The sequence below is a fragment of the Erythrolamprus reginae genome, chromosome 10 (assembly GCF_031021105.1).
Source record: "Erythrolamprus reginae isolate rEryReg1 chromosome 10, rEryReg1.hap1, whole genome shotgun sequence".
Lineage (NCBI taxonomy): Eukaryota > Metazoa > Chordata > Lepidosauria > Squamata > Dipsadidae > Erythrolamprus > Erythrolamprus reginae.
The window spans coordinates 17637754-17654176 of NC_091959.1; the positions used below are offsets into that span (position 1 = coordinate 17637754).

Sequence of the window (16423 nt, forward strand, 5' to 3'; positions counted from 1 at the left end):
TTATGAAAACACAGTAGAACTTTATGCAATGTATTAAACAATGTTTAGGTAGGGAGCTAGTTGTAGAAGATATTTTGAAAATTATGCTTAGGGGTTCAGCCAGGGTTGAGGAGAGCTTTTTAAAGAAGTATGTCCGATAGAAAGGGAAGGTTTTAGGTTGTGTAATGATTTTTTTAACATTTAACATTCTTGCCACAATTGTTAAGTGAATCACTGCAGTTCTTAAGTGAATAACATGGTTGTTAAGTGAATCTGGCTTCCCCATTGACTTTGCTTGTTGGAAGGTTGCAAAAGGTGATCACGTGACCCTGGGACATGGCGACTGTCACAAAAATGAGTCTCAGTTGGTATCTGAATTTTGATCACATTACCATTGGGATTCTTGCAATGATCGTTACGGATCAAAACTGGTTATAAGTCACTTTTTCAGTGTAATTTTAAACAGCTGGTGAACGAACTGTTATAAAGTCCAAGTGCTATTGCTATACATCACACAGAAGGAGGTCAATTTAGGATGAATATCTTCAACAGCAAATTTCCCATAAAAGTTAAATTGTAGATTGAAAGTTGCTCAGGCAGATTTGGGGTGCTTGTTCTAGACCCTTCTAAAGAGTTCTAGGCACTCCTAACTCCTGAAACTTGCGGTAAGTCCCTGAGATTTTCACCTGCATTCGGAGACCCAATCGGTGATGTGTAGGTGTCAATCAATCAAGTGACACCCCACCATCACAAGGCTACAGAATAGGGCAGAGGTGGGCAACTAGGCCAACTTTACAACCTGTGGTCTTCAACTACCAGAATTCCCAAACTGGCATGGCCGGCTCCAGGAATTCAATCAGAAATGAATACAGAAACATCTGTAGTGCAGGGGTGGGTTCCTTCTTACTGTTCTGCCGGCGTGTGCCAACCGCCCGTAATTACAGGATAATTAGTCCATACAGACACACACACGATTGAATGCAAAAGAAATGTTCTTTATCAACAGAAGAGAAGAAAAAACTCCCTTTTAAGCTTCAAAGGGATTTCTTGTACAAACAATGCACAGTTTAAACGCAAACCAGTTTCTAACTGGGAAATTGAGTCCACTAATGTTCTCCAAACAGTGATAAACACTCACAATGAAGTATAATCCAGAGTCCAGGAATTCCACACGCAGTCTTGAATACAAACAGGAAACAACGATCCACAGTCTTGATGAAACTACGATCAGATAATCCTGCACAATGGACAAACTAGCACGTTGCTCTTTTATCAGCAGCTCTAATTACTGGAGCCCCACCCAAACACAGGTGGCCTCTCTTATCTCCTGTAATATGTCCTCAATTGGTCTCTTCTATGCATAACTCTGCGACTGCGTGGGACCAAGACTTCCGCATCCGAATCGACCGAAGATAATGGAGATTGGTTTCCTGGGCTGTGTGCCAAGCTCCCCTCTTCCAAATCACTCCCACCTTCTTCTTTGTCCGAGGAAACTGCACTACCTGCCTCTGTCGGCAATAAAACAATATTTCTTAAGTTGTTCTCTCCTATGCATAACTCTACGCATGCGTGGGTCAGTCATACATTCCTCCTCTGAATCCAAAGAAGATAAGGAAGATAGATCTCCTCTTGGGCTGTCAGCCAAGCCCCCCTCTTCCATCACACCCCCACTTCTTTCGTCAGAGGATACTTCGCTGGCAGACTCTGTCGGGAGCAAAACAGGCCTGTGACATGTGGATGTTTCCCCCACATCCACCTCCACATTCCTTGGGGCAAGAGCTGGGTCAGAGCTAACCATAACACTTACCGCACTGCCACTTTGCTTCCTCACACCCTGTGTGGGCACGGCTCATGGGTGCACATGCGCTTTGCATCTGCACGCATGCACAACACCAAAAAAGCCAGGGGGGGGGAGAGCCCAAAACAAGATGGCGTCTGCATGCACAGTGCCAGAAACTTGGCTTCTGTGCATGCTCTGAAGGGGGGCGGGGAGAGAAAAAAAATGGAAAAAAATTGCAGCACCCACAGACTGGCCCCAACCAAACTGGGTTGGTGATTAGATTAGATTAGATTAGATTAGATTAGATTAGATTAGATTAGATTAGATTAGATTAGATTAGATTAGATTAGATTAGATTAGATTAGATTAGATTAGATTAGATTAGATTAGATTAGATTAGATTAGATTAGATTAGATTAGATTAGATTAGATTAGATTAGATTAGATTAGATTAGATTAGATTAGATTAGATTAGATTAGATTAGATTAGATTAGATTAGATTAGATTTATTGGATTTATATGCCCCCCTCTCCGCAGACTCGGGGCGGCTCACAACAATAGCAAAATACAGTACATAGTGACAAATCCAATGCCCACCAATCCAATTACAATTTTAAGTTAAGAAATTCATAAAACAGTCCCAATATATATAAAGAACAAGCACACAATCAATCAAACAGCAAAACTACATGGGCAAGGGGGAGATGTTTTAGTTCCCTCATGCCTGACGGCAGAGGTGGGTTTTAAGGAGTTTACGAAAGGCAAGGAGGGTGGGGGCAATCCTAATCTCAGGGGGGAGCTGGTTCCAGAGTAGGAGCCACCACAGAGAAGGCTCTTCCCCTGGGTCCCGCCAGACGACATTGTTTAGTCGACGGGACCCGAAGAAGGCCGAATCTGTGACATCATGGTTTGGGGGAAACAGTCCGAACTGGGAGGAACCTGCCCCTGCTGCAGTGTATTTAAAGGACATTGTAGGAGAACATCTGCATTAGCCTCTACAGTAACAAAAAATGTGGGCATCTGCTAACATCTTTTCAGATAAGCTGATTTTATTAAAATATTTCTTTTTGATGAACCACAACTAGCTTCCTCAGATGCATTGGATAACGTGAGCTGTAGCACATGAAAACATCTGCCCTTTCATGACATCCATAGATTTAATACTTTCTTCAATTAATCTGATTAGTTGATTAATTCTTTTCTGTTTAATAAAGGAATGGGCTTTTAATCTGCAATCCAATACAACACTGAGGCCCTGAATATTATCATCATAATTATCAATACATTGTATCATACTATATCTGGCTTTTTTAAAGCACTGAGCATTTTTTTCTATTTTTCCTTTTGAAACCAAGCAACAGGGCAACCAAGTCCACACATAATCATGTTTTACAATTTTGTGATCTTAAGAAAGAAACAAATCCTCTTAAATTTCTAAAAATTAACGGACTGGAACCAGGTCTCTTTTCACTGGGAATTCCTGGTGTAAGGGTTTCTTCTCAGTATATTCTCACAATAATGCTGTGATGTTGCTGCAGTTTTAACAAAATCTTCTGCTTCTGCTCCGGCAATCTCACACTACTCACCAGAGCTTACAAAACTTTCGCCAGACCCATCCTCGAATACAGTTCACCTGTCTGGAACCCACACCGAATTTTGGACATCAACACCCTAGAAAAGGTCCAACGATACTTCACCAGAAGAGCCCTTCACTCCACCACTCGAAACAGATTACCCTACAAAACTAGACTTACAATCCTGGGTCTAGAAAGCTTAGAAGTACGACGCCTTAAACATGATCTAAGTATTGCCCACAAGATCATATGCTGCAATATCAGCTTCAACTGCAATAACACAAGAGCACGCAACAGGTTCAAACTTAATATCAACCGCTCCAAACTTGACTGTAAAAAAATATGACTTTAGCAATCGAGTTGTTGAAGCTTGGAACTCATTACCAGACTCCGTGGTGTCAACCCCCAACCCCCAACATTTTTCCCTTAGACTTTCCACAGTTGACCTCTCCAAATTCCTTAGAGGTCAGTAAGGGGCGAGCATAAGTGCACTAGTGTGCCTTCCGTCCCCTGTCCAATTGTCTCTCCTATATTTTATATAACTTTTCTCCCATTCATATATCCTTTCCTCTACTCTTCATTGATGTATTCTATTCTCATATCTCTTCTTCTATCCTTTCCCTGATATTTACTACTACTACACGTTTTTATTCTCCTTAACTTTCAATTTGTATTGGACAAAATAAATAAATAAAAATAAATAAAATAAAATTTTTTAGTATGAGAATGTCTTACCTGAGGTCTCCTGATTTTTAGCTTACTTTTAGAACCACTCGCTTAATCAGAGACGGCACAACAACTAAGCAAAATAATTTTGCATTGCGTCATCAAATCTAAACATACATTGTGTAAAAGACTGAACTGTGCATAGGGGTGTTGTGATGCCCAAAACAAAGGAAAAGGGATGAAGGTGCTTGATTTCTAACCATCTCACCCTTCCAATTTCCATGCTCTTTTTGCACTCTGCATCCGTCTTCCTTTTAGAAATAAATTGCAATCTCCATTGAGTATTGCCTCTGAATGCCGAGGATTAAAACCTCCCTTTGTTACTGAATGCTCTTGTAGTACTTCTGCGTTTAGATATCAAAGCATTACTTTATGAGCACGGGCATGCTTTAATGTCCTATTACAGTACGGAGACCTGCTTTTGATAATGAAGACATTGTGTCATCGACTTAAGCTGCCAGATACCAAACATATGCTGGCAGGTTATTAAAAAAATTCAGCTTTGTGATAAAAGACTATCCTGCAGGCTAAGAGTACATGGCAAAAGACTCTCCATTCCAGTAGAGTTATTAGAAATGAGAATATGACTCTAAGCACTAAATTATGTTAATACTTACAAATAGCATCATTTGCATAGCGTTTTATGACATGATCCCAAGGTTTTTTTCCCCCCCTTCATCGGTATGTAGCAGGGCAACGATTAAGCATAAAGCAGTTTATAGGAGTTCCTGCCGTGTGTTGCTGTTCCATTTTAAAATGTAGGCCAGTTGTAGGATCCTTGAGACACAATGATGATCTTCCTGACCAGGATGCACATCTAACTATCTTGACTTTAGCATTTGAAAGCACATCATCCAAGAATTTATAGAGTCATTTCAATCTCAAGCCAACTCTACTCACTTGTCTGTATTTAGTTCCAGAAGTTAACATCTGTGGCAGCTCTCTTATAAGCTTACTGGTATGGAATCTGGGAAGAGGTTCCTTGATGACCATTGATGAACTAAGTTCTAAACATCTCCAACCTTGAGACAAAACGAGAGTTGAACTGGAGCAAAATACCTTGGAAAGAGAGAAACAAGGAAGGTAAATCCCATGTCCAACTCCCAAGAAGATGCAGTTCAATGGCGAGAAAAGTAAGACCCAGCACTTAGGCAGAAAAAAACAGGTTTATTTTATTTATTTTATTTATTGGATTTGTATGCCACCCCTCTCCGTAGACTTGGGGCGGCTAACAACAGTAAAAAAGAGCATATAACAATCCAATATTAAAACAGTTAAAAACCCTTATTATAAAACCAAACATACATACAGACATACCATGCATAAAATTGTAAAGGCCTAGGGGGAAAGAGTATCTCAATTCCCCCATGCCTGGTGGCAGAGGTGGGTTTTAAGAAGCTTACAAAAGGCAAGGAGGGTGGGGGCAATTCTAATCTCTGAGGGGAGCTGGTTCCAGAGGGCCGGGGCCGCCACAGAGAAGGCTCTTCCCCTGGGTCCCGCCAAGCGACATTGTTTAGTTGACAGGACCCTGAGAAGACCGACTCTGTGGAACCTAACTGGTCGCTGGGATTCGTGCAGCAGAAGGTGGTCCCTGAGATAATCTGGTCCGGTGCCATGAAGGGCTTTATCGGTCATAACCAACACTTTGAATTGTGACCGGAAACTGATTGGCAACCAATGCAGACTGCGGAGTGTTGGTGTAACATGGGCATATTTGGGAAAGCCCATGATCGCTCTCGCAGCTGCATTCTGCACAACCTGAAGTTTCCGAACACTTTTCAAAGGTAGCCCCATGTAGAGAGCATTACAGTAGTCGAGCCTTCACGGTGATGAGGGCATGAGTGACTGTGAGCAGTGACTCCCGGTCCAAATAGGGCCGCAACTGGTGCACCAGGCGAACCTGGACAAATGCCCCCCTCGCCACACCCGAAAGATGGTTCTCTAATGTGAGCTGTGGATCGAGGAGGATGCCCAAGTTGAGCTAGTTGAGCCAGGTTCAATTGCAGTGCCTGAGAGAGGGATCTAGTTATGCTTGTGTACAATCATTCAAGTAGAAGCCAGCACTGTGATGCAGCTGCCCAAAAAGCCAACGCATACCTGGGCTGCATCAACAGAGGGCTAGCATCAAGATCACAAGAAGTGACGATACTGCTTAATACTGCACGCTGAGGAAAGAATACAAAGAAGAGCAATAAAGGTGATTATATGGGTGTGTGGAGGCTAAAGTCTTCGGAGAGGGGCGGCATACAAATCTAATAAATTATTATTATTATTATTATTATTATTATTATTATTATTATTATTATTATTAAATCCTATAAAGATGCATGCATTGGCATCCTTCAGTCTCAAAAGACCATGGTATCATGCTCTGGATTCTCTAGAGCAGTGATGGTGAACCTTTTTTTCCTTGGGTGCCGAAAGAGTGTGCATGCATGCTATCGTGCATGTGTCAGTGCCCACACCCATAATTCAATGCCTGGAGAAGGCAAAAGCAGCTTCCCCCGCCCTTTGGAGGCCCTCTGGAGGCCGGAAACGGCCTCTTTCCCAACTTCTGGTGGACCCAGTAGGCTTGTGTTTCTCCCTCCCCAGGCTCCAAAGGCTTCCCTGGACCTGGAGAGGCTAGAAACGCCTTCCCCCATCCTCCTGGAAGCTCTCTGGAAGCCAAAAATGTCCCCCAGAGGCTCTGTGTGAGCCAAAAATCATCTGGCCGGCACACACATGCACACTGGAGCTGAGCTAGGGCAACGGCTTGTGTGCCAACAGATATGGCTCCGTGTGCCACCTGTGGCACCCATGCCATAGGTTCGCCATCACTGCTCTAGAGCATGAAGCCTGGGTAAAAACAATAGTAAATAATAATAAATAAATAAATATAAGCAAACAAACAAACCTAAAGAACAGCTAAAGGAATTAGGTATGTTTAGCTTAATGAAAAGAAGACTGAGTGGAAATACGACAGCAGTCTTCAAATAATTGAGGGGCTGCTATAGGCAAGAGGATGTCCATTTATTTTCCATAGTACCTGAGGGAAGGACAACAAGCCATGGGTAGAAATGCACCAGAGGCAGATCCGACCATTAAGCAGAGGATCAGTTTGCCTCCCGGAATTGTGGGACTCTGTTGCTTGAGTTTTTCAACAAAGGATTGGACAACCATCAGAAGACCTCCAACGCCTCTTCCAGATCTATGCTTCTGGAAAGAAATGAACTCATGGTTCAAAAGAAATTGTGGTTTTTTGTGAAAGATTGGCTGGCTTTGGAAGAACTTGGGGCTGTAGGAATTGAAGTCTCAGTAGCAGATGCTGGCAAGAAGCAACAGGGGGTAGCTGTCACTTTCCTGCTCTTCTCTACGAGCTTCCCAAAGACATTTGGCTGGGCACTCCAGGAAACAGATGGACCTTTGCTATGAGGCTGCCAGGCAGCTTATGACTTCTTAGTGCTTGTTATTTCATTCTCAGATTCCGGGCCATGGAAACAGGCCTCTGCCAGCCATTTCTCATGAGTCATTTCTCACAGGGGAACATTGCGGGCCAAGCAATTTCATCTTCATAGTTTTAACTATAAGGATGTAATGTTTGTTTGGGGGGCCTCTTTACCCCAGAGTAAGAAGCAGACTAGCAAAGAGTCTTGTCAAAGCCCCCAAGCTCTTAAGCGTGACTGTTGATGAATCACCCCAGCTGTGCACCCTCTAAGGATTTTTTTCTCAATCTAACGGCTGGCTGGGGAATTCTGGGAGTTGAAGTCCACACATGTTAAAATTGCCATCTTTGAAATTTCCCCAACACTTTACCCTTAGACTATCCATGGTTGACCTCTCCCGATTCCTAAGCAGTCAGTAAGGGGCTTGCATAAGTGCACCAAGTGCCCTCCGTCCCCTGTCCTATTGTCTCGCCTACATTTATATTTCCTTCTTCTATTTCTATATATTTTATCCCCATACCTTTTCTTTTCTTCTGTTCTTTTATTGATATAATTTACTATGAGTATAACCTCTGTAACCTTCACTATGTTTTGGAATGAATGAATGAATGAATGAATGAATGAATGAATGAATGAATAAATAAATAAATAAATAAATAAATAAACAAATAAACAAATAAATTAGATAGAGCTGTGAGATGGGACTGTGTGTGTGTTTCCCAATCAATTTAATATCATCAATAAATTATATGTTGTAAGCCGCCTTGAGTCTCAGGAGAAGGGCGTCATAGAAATCAAGTGAATGAATGAATGAATGAATAAAGGAAGAAGGAAGGAAGGAAGGAAGGAAGGAAGGAAGGAAGGAAGGAAGGAAGGAAGGAAGGATCAGGACCATTTCCAAAGAGAAGGAGGAAGAGAGATATCTACAGTACTTTAGGAATTATTTCTCTCCCAAAACCTTGAAAACATTCTTCCTTATATTGTACCAGAGTGGAAACACTCGTCTAAAACAGCATTTATCTAGACTTTATTTATATGTGGCAAAATAGATTAAATAATCATGTTTTACCTAGATAAAGTATATCAATTGGCATGTAACTTGGCCCTTCATGGATTTGGCTTTTTTCTAACCTTATGAGCATGTTATGGAAAATAATGGCTAATAATACAAGGGAAATGTCTTTTCTGGTTCACTGTGGGAGTTTTCATGTCTACATTTCCCCCTCTTCTGCATAAAACAGCCATAGTTCAACCATCATGAGCTGGATTGGATGCCTCGGCAACACAAAATATTGAAGGGGTGTCTTGCTTCCCCCACTTCCATCATGCATAGACTCCGCCATAGAAAGGAGGATTAGGGGATCCTTTACCCTTGATCCCCTAAAGACAGCACCTGTACTTAACTTTCACCAGATGCTGCTGGGGAACAATGACCAGCTCTCGTTATAGCTTTTGTGCCATTGTTACATCTTAAGACCCAATCGTGGTCTTAAACCAGCAAACCTGGCATTTGCAGCAGTAGGATTTTGATAGCTGCATCTGAACATCATGTAACTTAATAGTGGATGCTAAAATTATATTAGTTAACAGGAGAGGTCTCCGCTATTCTCTCCACTCCACGGCTGTCAATAGGATGTCATGTTGTGTTTACCGATTACATCAGAAAACACGCTGGCTCGGGGCTGCTCAGTTGGCTATTATTATATTTAATGCAGCTACTGTTGTTTAGGTTTCAGGTGATTCCCAGATTCCTTAGTAAAATAACAAGGCACCACAATTATGTCCCTTGGTTAAATTCCTAGGACCTTCGATAATCAGATATGCAAGCTGTTGGCTTACATGTCCTATTGATTTAATATTCTTCTAATCAGTACATAAAGCTATGGGCCTGCGGTGTTAATTTTTCATATGCTTACAAAGCACCCTTTGATTTTCTGTCACGCGTTAATTACAGTGTTTTGCCATTAAATGGGAAGCTTTGTGTAAACTAATTACTAGGTAATCCTTGTCTACCGAGAGCCGCCGTGCTGTTTGGTACCTTTTATTTTATTTGGAGAAAATTCACAGATCTCGCAGTCTGGAACCACTATACCTTCCAGCCATTAGCTCTCACTAATTCATAGCATTATTCTGTTAAGATTGTAGGAGTTGTAATTGTTGTGGTATCAGTGCTGTTAATTACCGGAGTAAACAGTTGAAATTGTGCCAAGGTCTATTGTACAAACCAGAGAAAAGGGGGTTTAAACGTTACCATCTGGGGATGAAGACTTTGCAAATGGTGCAGCGGCGATGCCTCCTCGGAGCTTCGGGGTTTGTGGCCATATGGACCCAGAATATTTGCAATCAATTGAATTTTGCTGCCAGTTTTTACCAATAACAGTGCACAGACGAGGGGGGTATTATAAGATGGAGAAAGAAAATCAGGAATTTGTTAGTCCTGTCGCCAGCTGTAACCCATCTAGATGAAATTTAAATGTTTATTTTGCTGGATTTGAAGAGGCAGAGAGGCGCTAAACACAAATGTGCAAATTTAGCCATGAGTAAATATAACTACGAGATTTATTTATTTATTTTTTTAAAAGAGAGGCTTGTATTGGTTAATACAGGATTGCAGTGAATTTTTGCAGCCGATTCATTGATTGATTGATTGAGGTTGTGTAGTGGCATTTATAGATTTTTTTTCCCTACAAGCAAAAAGAAAAGCATGGCTTTTAACCATGGGGAAGATATAAAAAAATGAGCTTTTGCTTGGCCAATTTTCATTCTCAGAAATCTTGAGAAGATAATTGTATTTGTTTCTAGTTCTGTTTTTCTCTCCTTTTTTTATTAGTTTATAATATAAAATGCAGACAGGAAAAGAATGTGGTGATTTGCACACCTCCTGTCAACTTCAACAACGTGCCTTGAATGTGTCTTGGCAATGAGACCATCTTTCTTGCTATACATTAATCATAAAATCTAAATCGACGGGCTTTCTGTTTCTGGGAAGGCAGTAAGGGAAGAGATTTGGAATATTTAGATTTTGCATAAATGTAAGTTTGCAAACTTCGCCTTTCTCTTCACTTTAGCATTTTTCCTTTTTTTTAAAAAAAAAAACACGTTTATTTCAGAATATTTTATTCCTGGTGCTTTAGCTTACCAGGGAGCTTGCTTTAGCAAGTTTAGTTTTTATTTAGCTGAGATGTCAGTTAGGCACAAGGCAGAGCTGGGCTTGCAGACGGAGCATTCCTGCTCAGCCCCAATTCCCCCGACGGAGCCAGGAGCCTTGGGGCGAGAAACCGCATCCTTTTCACTTGGGGCATTTGTGCAAATTTAGAGTGCAGGAGAACTACCTCCGTGGGGCAGAAGAGACGAACGTGGCCCGCACAGTGCGGGAAAGAGGAAGTGGTGGAAAGTTGCAAGAGGCCACTTTCTCCTCCTGACCAAACAGCTGGGCCACCGAAGCACAACAGTGGCCGCCCCGTGGCCTGAGCGCTGATCCCGAACGAAGGGCCAGTAATGAGAAGCCGAAGCCGAGGGGAGATAAAGCCGCCTAAGAAGAGACTTGTGCGGGAGGGCCCTCACCATTTGGTTCAACGCAAGGCACTAGGCGGGCAAATCGCTTCCCATCCAGCTGAAATGGCCCATTAGGTATCAAGGAAAATTGTCTTTCGCTTCTTTCAGCAGATGGAGCAAATATTTTACAAAGCCATTTTACATAGGAAAACCATTTGCGGGACTCGGTAATGGCAGCTGTTTTACATGATGTTACCTTCCAAAAGATGACATCTCACGGGGGAGGGGGGGAAAAGGCAAAAAAAAGAAAGAAAACAACCCAGGACTTTTTGTTAATTTTCAAATTTCCAGCGGCACACTCAAGCATGCAGCCCCTAAAAGCCACATTTGAATTCTAAGTAAGTGCTGCTGCTGATGGATTGCTTCCCAAAACATTTCCTGCATTTTAAAAAAAATATTTTTTTTGTTCTTTTGTGTAGGCTCCGGAGAGTAACATAAAACGAGTTACAAAACAAAACTGTGGAGTGCGTGTAAACCATCGGCCTGTGTTGGAGGGGAGGGAATTTCCATCCTTTGTGTGTTAATCTGTTCAAAGGGCTGAAGCCTGGAGCAGCTCCTCATCGGAGGAGGGCAATTGGGTTTTTTCACTGGCTCCCCGGAAAGAACTTTAAATCACAGCAATCATTTAGAAACCGGACAGGGAGGAATCCCGTTTAAGAAATATGTCAACATTGGTGCTATTAATATATGTGGGTAGATGATATGTGGGTGTTGTGGCCCATCAGATCAGTCTGTGCAGCTGGTAGCTGATTCCAGCAGTGCAGAGGCCGATGTGGTGATGCGGCAGTGGCCTTTGCAGATGCCACCTGAAACGGACAGTGGGGAAGCCGGAGAGAAATCGCTGGAGGTGGAGATTCAGCCAAAGCCTTCAGAAACTCCAGAAGCTCTGACCAATGACGAGGAAGAAGAGGAGGAGCCTATTCTCAATGCATGGGCACGCAGAGCTGCCAAAAGGCAGGAATGGTTTCTCAGGAGGAGGTCTCCTCGGGAGTAAGGCTTGGGACTATTTGGCCACTCCCCCAGCCTATTTAAGGGATGATGATGAAGGAAGCAATTTGCAGGAAACAATGTTCGTTCGTATTCCTTGGTGAGATCTACAAGTCTGTTTACTAAGCCTTGAGTTATTATTTTGTGGATTCGTGCTGGCTGTTAATGAAGTTGAATAGACAGCCGGTGTTCAGAAAAGACTGCTTTAAACTGTATTTGTGTTTGACGACTACTAAGAAAGCTCATTAGTAGTCCTTAATTAGTAAGATAAGGTTTGTACAAACTTTGTGTATGTTGCGTTGTTTGTGCTCTGTAGCTGGGGCAGAACAGTGGGTACATGCATAATTTTGTATTTATTTATTTATTTTTGTCATGTTTATGTAGTGCATATTGGAGATGGTGACTCTTTGAGAGCTGTGTGCAATGAAATTTTATTTTAATGTATGCCAATTAGTGTCCACTTAAAATGACAAAAGAGTTATTCCAAGTCTAATTGATGGACAAGCTATTTGTGGATAATTAGCTTTAGGAGGTAGTCCTTGTCTTACGACAACAATCGAGCCAACATTTCTGTTTCTGTTACTAAGTAACTGTTATGTCCCAGTTTACAACCTTTCTCGCCACAGTTCTTAAGTGAATCATTGCAGTGGTTAAGTTAGTAACACGGTTGTTAAGCGAGTCTGGTTTCTCCATTGAATTTGCTGGTCAGAAGGTCACAAAAGGGGATCATATTAACCTGGTTACTACAACCGTCATAAATATGAGTCAGTTGCCGAATGTCTGAATTTTGATCGCGTGATCATGGGTCATAAATCATTTTCTCCACTGCTGTTGTAACTTTGAACGGTCACTAAATGAACTGCTGTAAGTCAAGGACTACCTGTAATTAGACTACACTTTAACTGATTCAGTTTATGATAATTTATTTATTCCTCCTTCTCTTTTGCCTTTGTGAAATTATTTCTTTTATGTCCCACTTTGATCTGCATTGCTGGAGGTTTTTAAAAAGAGATTGAATAGCCATTGTTCCAGGATAGAGCAACGATGGCCAACCTTTATTTTCTCGGGTGCTGAAAGCAAATGCACGCATGCTATTGCATGCTCACACATGCTCACACCCATAATTCAATGCCTGTCATGTGCCTCCCTCCCTGCACATGTGTGCATGACTCCCCGTGCTACCCTGCCTCCTGCGCATTCCTGCATGACACCCCTCTCTCCTTTCCCACCTTTCGGTGAGCCCAGTAGCCCTGATTTTCGCCCTCCCGAAAGGCTTTCTTGGCACCTGGGGAGGGTGAAAATGCCTCCCACTACCCCGAGGCCCTCCAAAGGCGGAAAATGCCCTTAAGAGCCTCCATGTGATCTAAAAATCAGATGTGGCACTCACATGCATGCTGGAGCTGAGCTAGAACGACGGCTCACCTGCCAGCAGATATGGCTCCACATGCCACCTGTGGCACGCTTGCCATAGGTTCACCATCATGGATATAGGGGATTGGACTAGAAGACTCTAAAGTGTGCAATAGGGTTGATATTCCTGGAGGCGTCTGTAATATAGTAAATGATTTAGCTTTACTAGATAAATGGTCAAAGCAATGGAAACTGCAGTTTAATGTTTCCAAATGTAAAATAATGCACTTGGGGAAAAGGAATCCTCAATCTGAGTATTATATTGGCAGTTCTGTGTTAGCAAAAACTTCACAAGAGAAGGAATTAGGGGTAGTGATTTCTGACAGTCTCAAATGGGTAAACAGTCCGGTCAGGCAGTAGGGAAAGCAAGTAGAATGCTTGGCTGCATAGCTAGAGGTATAACAAGCAGGAAGAGGGAGATTGTGATCCCGCTATATAGAGTGCTGGTGAGACCACATTTCGAATACTGTGTTCAGTTCTGGAGACCTCACCTACAAAAAGATATTGACAAAATTGAACGGGTCCAAAGACGGGCTACAAGAATGGTGGAAGGGCTTAAGCATAAAACGTAGGAAAAGAGGGGACATGATCGAAACATTTAAATGTGTTAAAGGGTTAAATAAGGGTCAGGAGGGAAGTGTTTTTAATAGGAAAGTGAACACAAGAACAAGGGGACACAATCTGAAGTTAGTTGGGGGGAAGATCAAAAGCAACATGAGAAAATATTATTTTACTGAAAGAGTAGTAGATCCTTGGAACAAACTTCCAGCAGACGGGGTTGGTAAATCCACAGTAACTGAATTTAAACCTGCCTGGGATAAACATATATCCATCCTAAGATAAAATACAAAAAATAGTATAAGGGCAGACTAGATGGATCATTAGGTCTTTTTCTGCCGTCAGTCTTCTATGTTTCTATGTTTCTAAGACATTCAAGGCCCCTTCCAATTCTACTATTCTGTTATAATCCACTAAGAGAGTTGAAAGCACCTGGGAAGGGCATAGTAGATCCAAATGTCCCTTCCCCGAGCCCTGCAATCTTCTTACTACCTTGCTACCTTCCTAAACAAATGAACCTCCTAAGAAGTAAGATCATCTTTGCTCCTGCAAATTAATTTCCTACAGTTGGGCGGCCGACAAATCACATATATAAATTAATAATTTGTATATTATTATATATTTACAAACAGAAGGAAAGAAAAACCCTTTGAACAGTCATAGCACGAAAGGACACGTTGCAAAGATTTGGTGGGCCTTTTTGGAGGTAGATGGGGATGGAAATAAACATCTGATGTCCTGGAATAAATATCCTGGGATCTAACCCAGGAAAACGGAATGGAATGGCCTTTCCTAATTCGATGACAATAAGACCCAAGCAACTTAATGGTACACATTGATTTGCAGGCAGAACATCTCACTAGCGTTAATCAATGAAAAGCGCATTTTTGTGGACCCTGCAGTCTTCCCTCCCCTCCCTGCGCTCCATATGGGAAATCATTAATTCTCACTAGTTCCCAAATTAGTTATACATGAAAGAAACCACAAGTCATTCATTCTTCTGTCTCTTGTCTATATGGTCCTTTTCAGCCGGTTCAGTGCTATTGCATGGCACTGCAATCTATAGCCTATTAAGGCATTCCTCCTCCGCGTAGCTCTGCACATTTTCTCCCTGCCAACTGTAGGAAAAAGTCACAGGCTGGAGAAGGTTCACCATTCATGGTTGCCACTCTTAATATCAAATGACCTTGCAGCTCAAGCAGACTTCCCTCACGCATGGCCTCTCACTTCTTCTCCTTGCCCAAAGGCTTTCTGAAAATCTAGGTATCCTGAAGAACCAGATGATGATGATGATGATGATGATGATGATGATGATGATGATGATGAACACAATAATGTGAAATTGCAGTGCCCAGTTCATTAACTGGTATTGGCCTTCATTCTCAATGAGTTTTTCCCAAAAACTGATGTATTGGTGTATGGAAATGTTATCAATCTACAGATTTTATAAGTGTCATTCAAGAGTTTTTGATAGGGCACCTAGTGTATCAATAATTACTGGGGCCACTGTATTATTATTATTATTATTATTAGTTTTAATGATATTATTGACGTTGACAAAATCCCCATAAGTCAATCACAAAAAGGAGTTTGGCTTGGAGTAGCTGACTTCGTGTTATGATACCTTTAAATATGTCCACATTTACTTAACACAGGCTCTTAGGAAGGACTTGACAGGTGGCAAAAATGCCAAATCCAGTCCAAACAACTGGCTGGCTGAGGGATGAACCATAAAAATAACATGCTGCCCAACTCCCAGCAAATTAGCTAATTCTTTTAAAAGACTAATAATAACCCCTTGAGATAGTCTGTCTTTGCCCAAACTACTGGCTTAGGTTTGTTGAACCATATGCAGTATAATTCCTGCTTTCTGCCTTGATTCAAGGTAGGCATATAATCTCCAGCAACCAACCTCTTGCACCTTTATTCAAACATTCGTAGACTGTTTATTATTGTTGTGAGCCACCCCAAGTCTTCGGAGAGGGACAGCATACAGATCTAATTAATAATAATAATAATAATAATAATAATAATAATAATAATAATAATTGTTGTTGTTATTATTATTATTATTATTATTATCATTATCATTATTAAAAAAGATCCAGCTGTGTTCAGGGACTTTCTATCTACAAGCAGTGGATGTCCCAAATAAATTAATCAACCCGCATGTTGAAGAGTAGATAGTCCAAAAATATAGTTTGTGGGTGGAAATTCAGAGGCTGCCCTTGGATAAATAGAAAAGTACAGGTGTCCATACCTGCCCTCTTCAGTGGACAAAGCACAGATCCCCAACACAACAAGCATTTAAAAATGGACAGAGCCCCTCTTCAAGCAGGAGGACGAAAGGCATAAGGGAGATCTTTCATCCATTCCAGTTAGGAGGAGCAAGAACGGACTCCCAAGATTATGGTGTGAAGGGGCAATTAGT

The 16423-nt window shown here is 41.7% G+C and overlaps 1 protein-coding gene across 4 annotated transcripts in view; it reads left to right on the forward strand.

The window, feature by feature from the left end:
* The window catches only part of IQCH (IQ motif containing H), a 127186-nt gene that overhangs the window by 63129 nt on the left and 47634 nt on the right, over nt 1-16423 (forward strand). The window lies entirely within an intron of this gene.